This window comes from Dermacentor albipictus, chromosome 2 (assembly GCF_038994185.2).
Source record: "Dermacentor albipictus isolate Rhodes 1998 colony chromosome 2, USDA_Dalb.pri_finalv2, whole genome shotgun sequence".
Classification (NCBI taxonomy): domain Eukaryota; kingdom Metazoa; phylum Arthropoda; class Arachnida; order Ixodida; family Ixodidae; genus Dermacentor; species Dermacentor albipictus.
Window position 1 is genome coordinate 29,109,803 of NC_091822.1, and position 9,232 is coordinate 29,119,034.

A 9,232-nucleotide genomic window follows, 5' to 3' on the forward strand; every position below is an offset into this window, starting at 1 on the left:
TAGATCTACTTCTTTCAGCTCTCCCAGTGTGTTGTGAACCGCCAAACCCAGGACCCTTTCGGTGGAAGTGCAATTTGGTAATCCTAGCGCGGCTTTGTACGCCTTTCTGATGACTGCTCAAGCTTTATCCTTTTACACGGCATGAAGTTTGCGGTATGGTAGTGAGTGAGCTACTTTACTCAGGACAAAGGCCTGCACCAACTTACAAAGGTCTCTTGCCTTCACCCCTCACTTGCGGTTTGCAATCTGCCCGATTAGACTCACCGACATGTTCCCTGCGGTTAGTGCTTCTCAAGCGTCTCCTTCAATTCTTCATCTTTGTTTGTAGAAACATTCTCAAAATTCGCACAGTCTGTACTTGCTTAATGGAATGTCCTCCCACACCAACGGCAAGTGGGCGTGGGGACACGTATGCTCTGGCGCAGATGACCCTAGGTTTATCTCTGATCACTAACAACTCGGACTTGGAATGCGAGCAGGACAAGCCCACTTCGCCCACAAGCTCTTGAGTGGTATCCACCGCCTCTTGTAGAGTATCCTCTATGTGGCTGTCGTTTCCTGTGGTGACCCACAGAGTAATATTATCTGTATAGAATGCGTGTCGTAGCCCGGGAATAGCTGCGAGGTCGGTTGGAAGTTTGATTAGAGAGAGATTTAAGAGAAATGGTGATAACACCAAGCATTGAGGCTTCCCTCTACCCCCCAGCGAGAACGTGTCCGATCGGAGCTCTCCTACTGCTATTGCAGTGGTCCTGTCTCTCTGAAAATTGCGGATCTATTGAAAAACTCTTTCAGTTGCATTGATGCCCGAAAGATTACTCAGGTTAGCGTCGTGTGCCAAGTTGTCAAATACTTTGTTTAGATTCAATCCTAGAGTGACGTTGGTGCCCGAAACGTGTGCAGGGTCTACAATGTCCGCCTTAAGCTGAATCATAACGTCTTCTGTGGATACGTTGGCCCTTAACCCTAGCATTGTGGATGGAATTAGGTCATTGTCCTCAGTGAACTCCTGCTGCCTATTAAGCACCATATGTTCCGTTAACTTGACTAAGAAAGAGGTAAGGGAAATGGGACGCAGGTTTTCTATGCACAACCTTTTCCCCGGCTTTGGCATAAATGTTACCTTTGCGTGCCTCCGCTCCAGCTGAACCTCCCCTTCCGTCCAGTATTTCTTCATTAGATCCGTAACAGCCCACACCGACTTCGCATCCAGATTCCTAAGTGGTCTATTTGTAACGCCTTCCGGTTCGGCCGCGGACGTGGTGCGGGGCGGGCCCAAGGCATACCACGCCTCCGCCTCCATGATTTAAGCCTCTAGCCCCGGGTTCGGGAGCCCCTGATATTCTAGTCACAGTATCCCTGGAGTCTTACTGAGGTATCAAGTCTCGTAACCCTTGCAAGAACTCCTATGTGGTGCCTTTATATTGATGTATAAACCTCGTCAGTTGACTCTTCTGTGTCAATTCAGCTTTCCTAGGATCTAGAAGGTGTCTCAGTAGTTGTCAAGATTTCCTGCACTCTAGCTGTCCTTTCATGCAGTCGCATATCTGACGCCATTACTTGTTCTGAAGCTGAATAGTATGAGCTTCTATCTGTCTTTCCAACTGCGCTAGTGTCCTTTTAAGTGAGCTGCTATGCTTACTCTTTCTCAAACGCTTCTGTAGGCTGGCCTCCCACAAAGACAATAGTTTGGAGTCGGACGTTTGCCTTTCCTCTTGAATAGACATCTCCACCGTGGTTTTGTTTACGTTCCTTTTCAGCGACTCTATCCATTCTTTGAGGTCAATGATTTCTGTTTCGTCATCTCGCCCCTTCAGGTCCCTGGATTTATCCCATTCCGTGGTCCGTGACTTCGCCTGGACTTTCTTGTGTCTTGCCGTTCCAAAGGTGGTGTACAGGATCAGGAAGTAATGCTCACTGCCTAACGCGTGTTCCGTATTGACCCATTTGGCATCTTGAATGTTTCTAACCGAAGTCAGATCCGGAGAAGTAGCTACGCTGATAGTGTTGACCAGCCTCGTGCATTTCTGTGGATTGTTTGAAACGGCTAAACGCAAATTTTTAACAGCCTGCCACACTTTATTACCCTTGGGACTGGTTCTGATGTAGCGCCATTCTGAGTGCAGCACATTAAAATCCCCTACAATGAGAAACTGAGCTCTGGCCGCTAGATTCAGGGTCCTGACCAAGAGCTCCGGTATACCCGTACCCTTGCCTTTGAGTGTACTGGAAACATTAAGAATAAAGAGGATGGTATCTGCCCTTTTCTTCGGCACAAATTCTAGAAGGACGTCCTGTGAGCTATGAATTATGTGTTGTATTGTTGTGATGTTGTGATGTTGTACTGCACCAGAAAGGCGATGAACATACCCGTGACGGTTGCGGCATCGTGGCTTGGCAGTAGATACGCCTTATAGCCAGGTAATTTAACCGTGCCACTAGTTTCCTGTGATGCTATGACGTCCGGTGGATTCTGGAAGGTTCGAGCGTGAAACTGCAGGCTCCCTCACTTGCGGCGATAGCTCGTAGAGTTCAATTGCCACACCTCAATGTGTTGGCGAGGGGCCATGATGATGTGCGGTGCCTTGGTTCCTTGGTTTCTTGCGGCTAAGCCAGGTACTGCGGGGAAACTTGCTTCCAACGTATTAAGCTTTGCCATCACTTCATCCAGCATAACCGTTACCTGACTTTAGTATAGCCTAAATTCCTTTGTTTAGTCGTCGACACTTAATGTCAGTGAATCTAGTTTCGCTTCCATAGCGTCCTTTCAATTCGAGAGCACATTCGTGTCGGCCCTCAATTTGAGAGGGGCTCTCACGTGTTGTGGCGTGTCCATTATTGCTCAGCGCAAGAGGCGCCTGTATGATTTGCAACTTACTTGAATGTTATCTTTCATTCTGTCTGCTGTGTATGTCCTCAATGAACTTTGCGTAATTAGGTTGCATGCGCAACGCGAATTTTGTATTACTTTGTTGAAGGTACAGGGGCACCAGCGCTTACTCTGCTACTTCGGACGAGTCATTATAAAAGCCGACACGCTTGACTCCCAGATCAAATTTCGACGAGTGTGCTCACCGCTATCACTCCACTGAGTGTTACTTGCTTTGCTGGGCACCGGTTTGCACAATATACGGTAAGTTTCATGACGCATTCTGCCATGGTAGTTGTTCTCCATCACTGTAATGTGACAATATACATTTGTTGTGAGCTTGCCAGATTTCGCGCTACCACTGAGAGGGCTGCGACAGGAAGTTCCACCAGAAGAGTTTTTGTCTTTCATGGCGACGTTATGGTTAAAGCCGCTTACCGTTGAGACGTGGTCATGGTGAGTGCCTGCTTATTACAGCGAAGCTGTATAGGGCTAGGTTCTGAGCAAAAATGTGTCCATGGGCAAGAGCCTTGTGGATCAAAAATTTCTCCCCATACATGGGCCGATCCCGAAGATAGCACAATACCGAGCCGACCCATGGCGGAGGTGGAGCAGGCTTTAAGCATTCCGCCAACTCCCAAAAATTATTTTATATCTTGGGTCCAAATACAACCCGTATCAGATATTAAGCTGATAAGAACAGATGCGACACTTTGACCCACGTCGGCCATGTCTACGTTCGCACCGCCCTCTCTTTGTCGGCGTTCCACGCGCTTGCCTAATCTTCTTTCCTTTCCTTCCGCTCTCTCGTGGTTGCGGTCCGGTAAGTGTGCTGCCCGCCACGACCACGAGGTGGAAAGAAGTGCGAGCCATTCATGCAGCCTCGATCCCGCGAACTTGTAACGTTTCACTGAGCCCCGGCCGGGTTTTAGAGGGAGTTTGTGGGGAAACAAATTTGTTGGGCCTTTGTTGTGTGTGACCGCATGTGATTTCCAAGTGACCTCGACACCATTACTGCACTGCGGGACGTCGAACACATGAACGCCTTAGCTATGGTGCAGTGTGTGCCCTCGGAGTGCGGTGAGGTTCTCCCGTTCTATGTGTCGTGATTCTTCAGTAAACGTTGTCGTGCCGCGTTTTGTTTTGCATCAAAACAATACATGGGAATATATACCCCCCCCCCCCCCCCCCCCGCTGCCTCACCATCGTCCGATGTTCAACATCGTGGAGGAGCCCTTCGCTTTTCATCCAGCTTCACAGAATGTAATGGCATGAATTTTTGCCGATACCTTGACAGTCTCCCACCGTCGAACCCATGAACATAGAGATAGAAATTCAACGAGAGTGGATACCTCCACAGAGCCCAGCGGCTGATTCGAGTGCTGCGCACGAAGCCGCCGCCATTATTACCTGAAGCACACTACCGGTTTTCGTTATCGGCGCGCGCGTTTTGAACGCTAGCTGGAACGCGTTACGCCAGCTATGTTGACGGGCGCAGCATTTTTTTTTAGAGCGCAGCTCTTTGGCGTCCGTTCCTGGGTGTCGCGTCGTCGTCAGCGTTGTCGTCGGCCTCGTAACCAGCTCCGCCCCCCTTTCATCCCCCCAGCGCTAGCAGCGACCGACTGATACCGCTGGATGCCGCTGGATGCCGCTGACGCCGCTAGAGAGTCAAGATAACGTGACTGCATAGAACACCGTCGCCGCCATGCAGAAAGAGGAGGAAAGGGTCCCCCCCCCCCTGTTCTTGTGTGGCGGATAGGGTGCTCTTCAGTTGCCGACGCGCCGGTTATTTCACGTAGGCCCCGGCACGTCGACGAATACGTGACCACCTTCCCACGGCTAGACCTGGTTCTTAGCGCTGCGGAAGCGAGGGTATCATATTTTTTGTGTCGGCATCGGCGGCGTTGTCCCTGAAACCAACTCCGCAGCTGGGGTTGACTCACTATCGGCGTCAGCGGCATCAGTCAGTCGCTGCTATCTCTTCCCTCCTCCCTTTATTGTGTTGTCCGCTTGCTGCGCGCGCTTCTGCCCCCATCGTTTGCCGCTGGGTGTACATGCCGCCCCCCTCCCCCCTCTTCCTGCGACTCTCCGGTTGTCAAAGCGCCGGCTCGAACTTAATTCCTTTCTTCGCTCCTCCTCCAATGCAACCCCTGTGCGGTGGCAATCAGAGAGCCAGATCGGTGGCGGCGGATCTGTATATGTGCACCGCCCGAGCCGAAATTGCCGCTGCCGTTCGCCCTGTGCGGTGGCAATCAGAGAGCCAGATCGGTGGCGGCGGATCTGTATATGTGCACCGCCCGAGCCGAAATTGCCGCTGCCGTTCGCCACTGCGAAATTATCTGCCAGCCGCACTACTTGTTGATCTCCGCTCTTAACGTACGCTCCCTTGCCGCACATGCCAAGGACGTACACCACGATCACATTCTGCGCCATTCCTCTGTACTTTGCTTTTCTGAAACCTGGATGGATCCCGAAGAGCCTCTCGAAATCATAGATTTCCTATACTGCTGTGGTGCTCGCAGAGACCACAACAGAACGACGGGAGTCGCTATCTACTTGCGCACAGGTCTCTCTGCAATACCAGTCGAAATGTTTGGCACGTCACATGAAGTTGGCGAACTGTGCGCCGCAAAGTTGCCCAACGGCTTGCTGGTAGTAGCTGCCTACTTCGCCCCTACCGCACTCGCGAAAGACGTCGTGCACTTCCTGCAACTCGCATTAACCGTCCATCGATCCACACCGATGTTAGTAGTGGGGGACTTTAATGTTGACATAAAGACAAACAGCAATTTCCTAACACTTATGCGGGAGAACATCCCGTTCCTCTCGCTCGTAACGCGTCCGACGGCTGTGACAACCTCGCGAGGCACTTGTATAGATCTCGTCTTTGAGAATCAAGCATTGGTGTACCAAGTCGAACATATATCAGTCTATTTCTCCGACCACAGAGCTTCCTTCATGACTGTCAAGAACTGTTAGTGGAGTCTTTGTTAAAGGAATACGTGCGAAAAATAAAAAAAAAATTATGTGATAGCGCATACATGTGTTGCTCGATTTCTTTACCTCAATCTATCGAAAAGGTGAAACAGCTTATTTGCTGCGCTCAAATTTCGCATTAGGAAGTAACGTAATCGTCGGTAATTTTTTGTTTTACTGTTAAACCACGCGCCGTCTTGCCACGGAATCTTTTTATAATGTAGCAAAAAATCACAAGGAATGGCCTAACAAGTCTGCATTGAATCTGTACCACGTACTATTTCCTAAGGCAGACGTAGAACTCCTTGTGAAATGAAATGACGGCTTCCCGCTTTTTGGCCATACCTAGCCCTTGCGCCAATAAACACCACACATTCATTCAAATGACGAAATGTTTATCTTGCTCTATATAAGTGGTGGTTACTGGCTTTTTGTGCATTCATCCAACGTTAGGGCGCCAGATAAGTTGCAGTGGTTTTCGTACAAAGCTCCACCAGGTGGATCAGCTGAAAAAAAGTAAACAAACAAGCGCGGGTCATTTTGGTATTTAGACCTCATAGGGAAGCTGCATGTACAGTGGAGAAAGTGGGGAATGGGCAGCATTAGAAGCAAAAACAATTCGGTTTTACAGGCATGGCGTAGAATATATCCGACTCATAAGAAAGAATACCATAAAATACATAGAGAACATTTGGTTTCCAAACTTTCCCCATCAGCGGACATTATTTCCGGTATTTTCAAAGCGCAAGTACATAAGTGATTGCGCGTTTCCAGAACAACTTGTCCACAGCCAACGCGATGGCACGTTACATACAAACAGGTGGCCATGACACAGGATTTCAGCCGGACCATGCTAGATGCTCGCAGTATGCCTTCTACTCGTACACAAGACAAATTTGTAGATGCAAAGCCTTTTTTCAGTCGTTCAGAAGACAGAAATTTCGAGTTACAAGTGCTTGGTTTTTGAGCTCCTCGGCGTTACCGTTTCCGCGTTTTGTCGGAGCAAGCATCACACTTCCGTGTTCTCACTCTTGGCAATCACTCGTGGCGTTTTCGACAAGCGCGAATGTCGAAAGAAGGTGTATGTTGTTACGGGGCCATAAAAAGCACTACAAGCTTGTCCCACTAAGAATCAGTACACGCCAAAATAACTTTGTCACCACTGCCGAGCTGATTTTCGCTAACTACGTGACAGCGCCAAGCACGGCGAGCGCGGCTGAAAAGTATCTCAAAAAGTAACAAAATTAATAACGTTGAGGGGGGGGGGAGGGGGGGAGAAAGCGTCGCGCACGTGTCCCAGTAAGATTCAGTACACGTGAAACTAACTGCGTCATACGGCCTAACTACTTATCACTAACTGCGTCACAAAGCCGGGTGCGACAAGTGTGACCAAAATATAGCGAAATAAGTTACAATAATGTTGGGGCCCATAGAAAGCGTCGCAAACATCTCCCATTACGCGTCATTAACCCAAATCACCTGCGCCAGGACGGCCAGCCAGTTTTTTGGTAACTGCATCATAATTCTCGGTATAGGTACCGTAAACCTAAATTCCTTCAAATGCGTCACAGCCTTTCAAACAAGATTTCTCACCTTGCGGTAGTCCAATAGAGCAGAGGTGGCGTGTCGAAGTCCAGAAAGAACGCAAGAATACGACGAGAGCTCAAGAAGCCAGGCAACATCAACAAACAATGACCACCCCATCCTGTCCGTGAAGATCGTCGAACAGCGAAGCTGTGTTAGTTACACCTAGTGCTGCACCATGCAGTGGAGTGTTAGTGTAATGTATGTGTTGATGGTCGGCGTGGCCGTGTAAACTCGGCCTCTGTGGCACACAGTTTGGGGTCGGCTCTACGACGACCCCCTTGTTCACGAGCCAACTCTCGCTGGCGCTTGCAGTAGGCAGCTTCTTCCTCAGTAGCACGCACAACTCGTGGTCTTCCCATAGTTGTAGCTGGGTTGGTATCTGCGGAACCACTAATCCAATGCTAGGTATAGGGAGTATTGAAGTGACGTCATCACACACCATTTTGTTGTACTCTTCACAGCTTCCACAGCGCTTTTGGAGATAAGCGGATTGAGATAACACGCAGGCTTTCGCCGTGCTCGCTGTACTACAATATGGCGACCTTGATGACGTCAGTGCATACCCCCGTATATTCGGCACAAGGCCCTTTACTGTAGATGCGGGTGCTGCAATCGTTTTGACGATTGGTTGCATTGGTTTGCCGACTGACATGGCTGACATGGCGGCCGGCACTTCTTGCGCCAGCAAGAAGTGCCGGCAGCCACGTGCTCCTAATATCGCGTTTTAATCGCTGGGCGCTGTTCGTTAGCCGCAAACCACCCGCATAACATTTGTTGCTTTCGCGGCAGGGTAGAATCAAGCGCCCATAATTCCATGCCGATCTGGCTCGATCGCCTATATTACACTGTGACAACCGTATAAGTTTTGCATATAAGATTCAGCGACTCATAAAAGAGTCACTTTAGCCCTATCCGCCTATTGAGTTCTTATTTTCCTCTCTCGCTAGGTCACGTGGCCCTTTTTCAGCGAAGTCCGACAACGACGGCACAGAGTCCGCATAAACAGCTTCGCTGTAAAAAAAAAAAAAAGGGCAGACAGGCCACCCACCAGGTGAACTTCACATGCGCAGCAGGCCTGGCTCGCTTCGGTCTCGTGTTTGGCACATGAGACGCATCTGGCGTGTCTGAAATGCTGTTAGCTTGTTGCTAGGTAACGCAAGACTAAGTCGCAAAGTTCATGTATACGCAAAACGTTTTAGTTTTAGCGGGAAAGAATGAAAAATAGAACACTGTCGGTTGACCTCATTTCACTTTATTTGTTTCTATGCTGGGGGAAGCCAACGGATGGCATCAGTAGTAGCGTGACGTATTTCCTGTGGCCAGTTTTCGCCGAGTGTCCCCTCTTGTTGAATTTCTTACTCTATGCTGTAAGGATCAGCCGTCAGCTTTCGTGTTATTTCAGAGCGGTCCATTCACAACCGGGACGTATAGTTGAGCTACCTCGCTTGCTAGCTTCCGTCTGCTGAGCGCACACACTCGCTACACAAGAAAGCGTAGAAAAAGCGTTGTCGCCATTAGCGAGCAGTTCTGAAAACCGGCGAGAAAATCACCTGTGCGTCCCTTGACGGTGCTGGAACCGAAGGCGGGCAGCTGTTGCGAGAGCTGTGCTCGCATCAGATCTCCCGACTCACCGACCGCGCAAGAACGGTCTGATTCCTCAGTCGCCACGGCCCCTCCTTCCCCCTCCTTCACTGATGCGTGCAGACACGGGCTTGGCGCCGCGGCGGCGCTCGCCTGCCAACGTTGCCGCTGGACCGAATCGGGTCTCTGCGCTGCAAGGTTCCTGTGACCACCACTTTC

General features: G+C 49.9%; 1 pseudogene; it reads right to left on the reverse strand.

The window, feature by feature from the left end:
- Nucleotides 1-3,421: 3,421 nt before the first annotated feature.
- Nucleotides 3,422-3,600, reverse strand: LOC139056539 (U2 spliceosomal RNA; annotated as a pseudogene).
- Nucleotides 3,601-9,232: the final 5,632 nt, after the last annotated feature.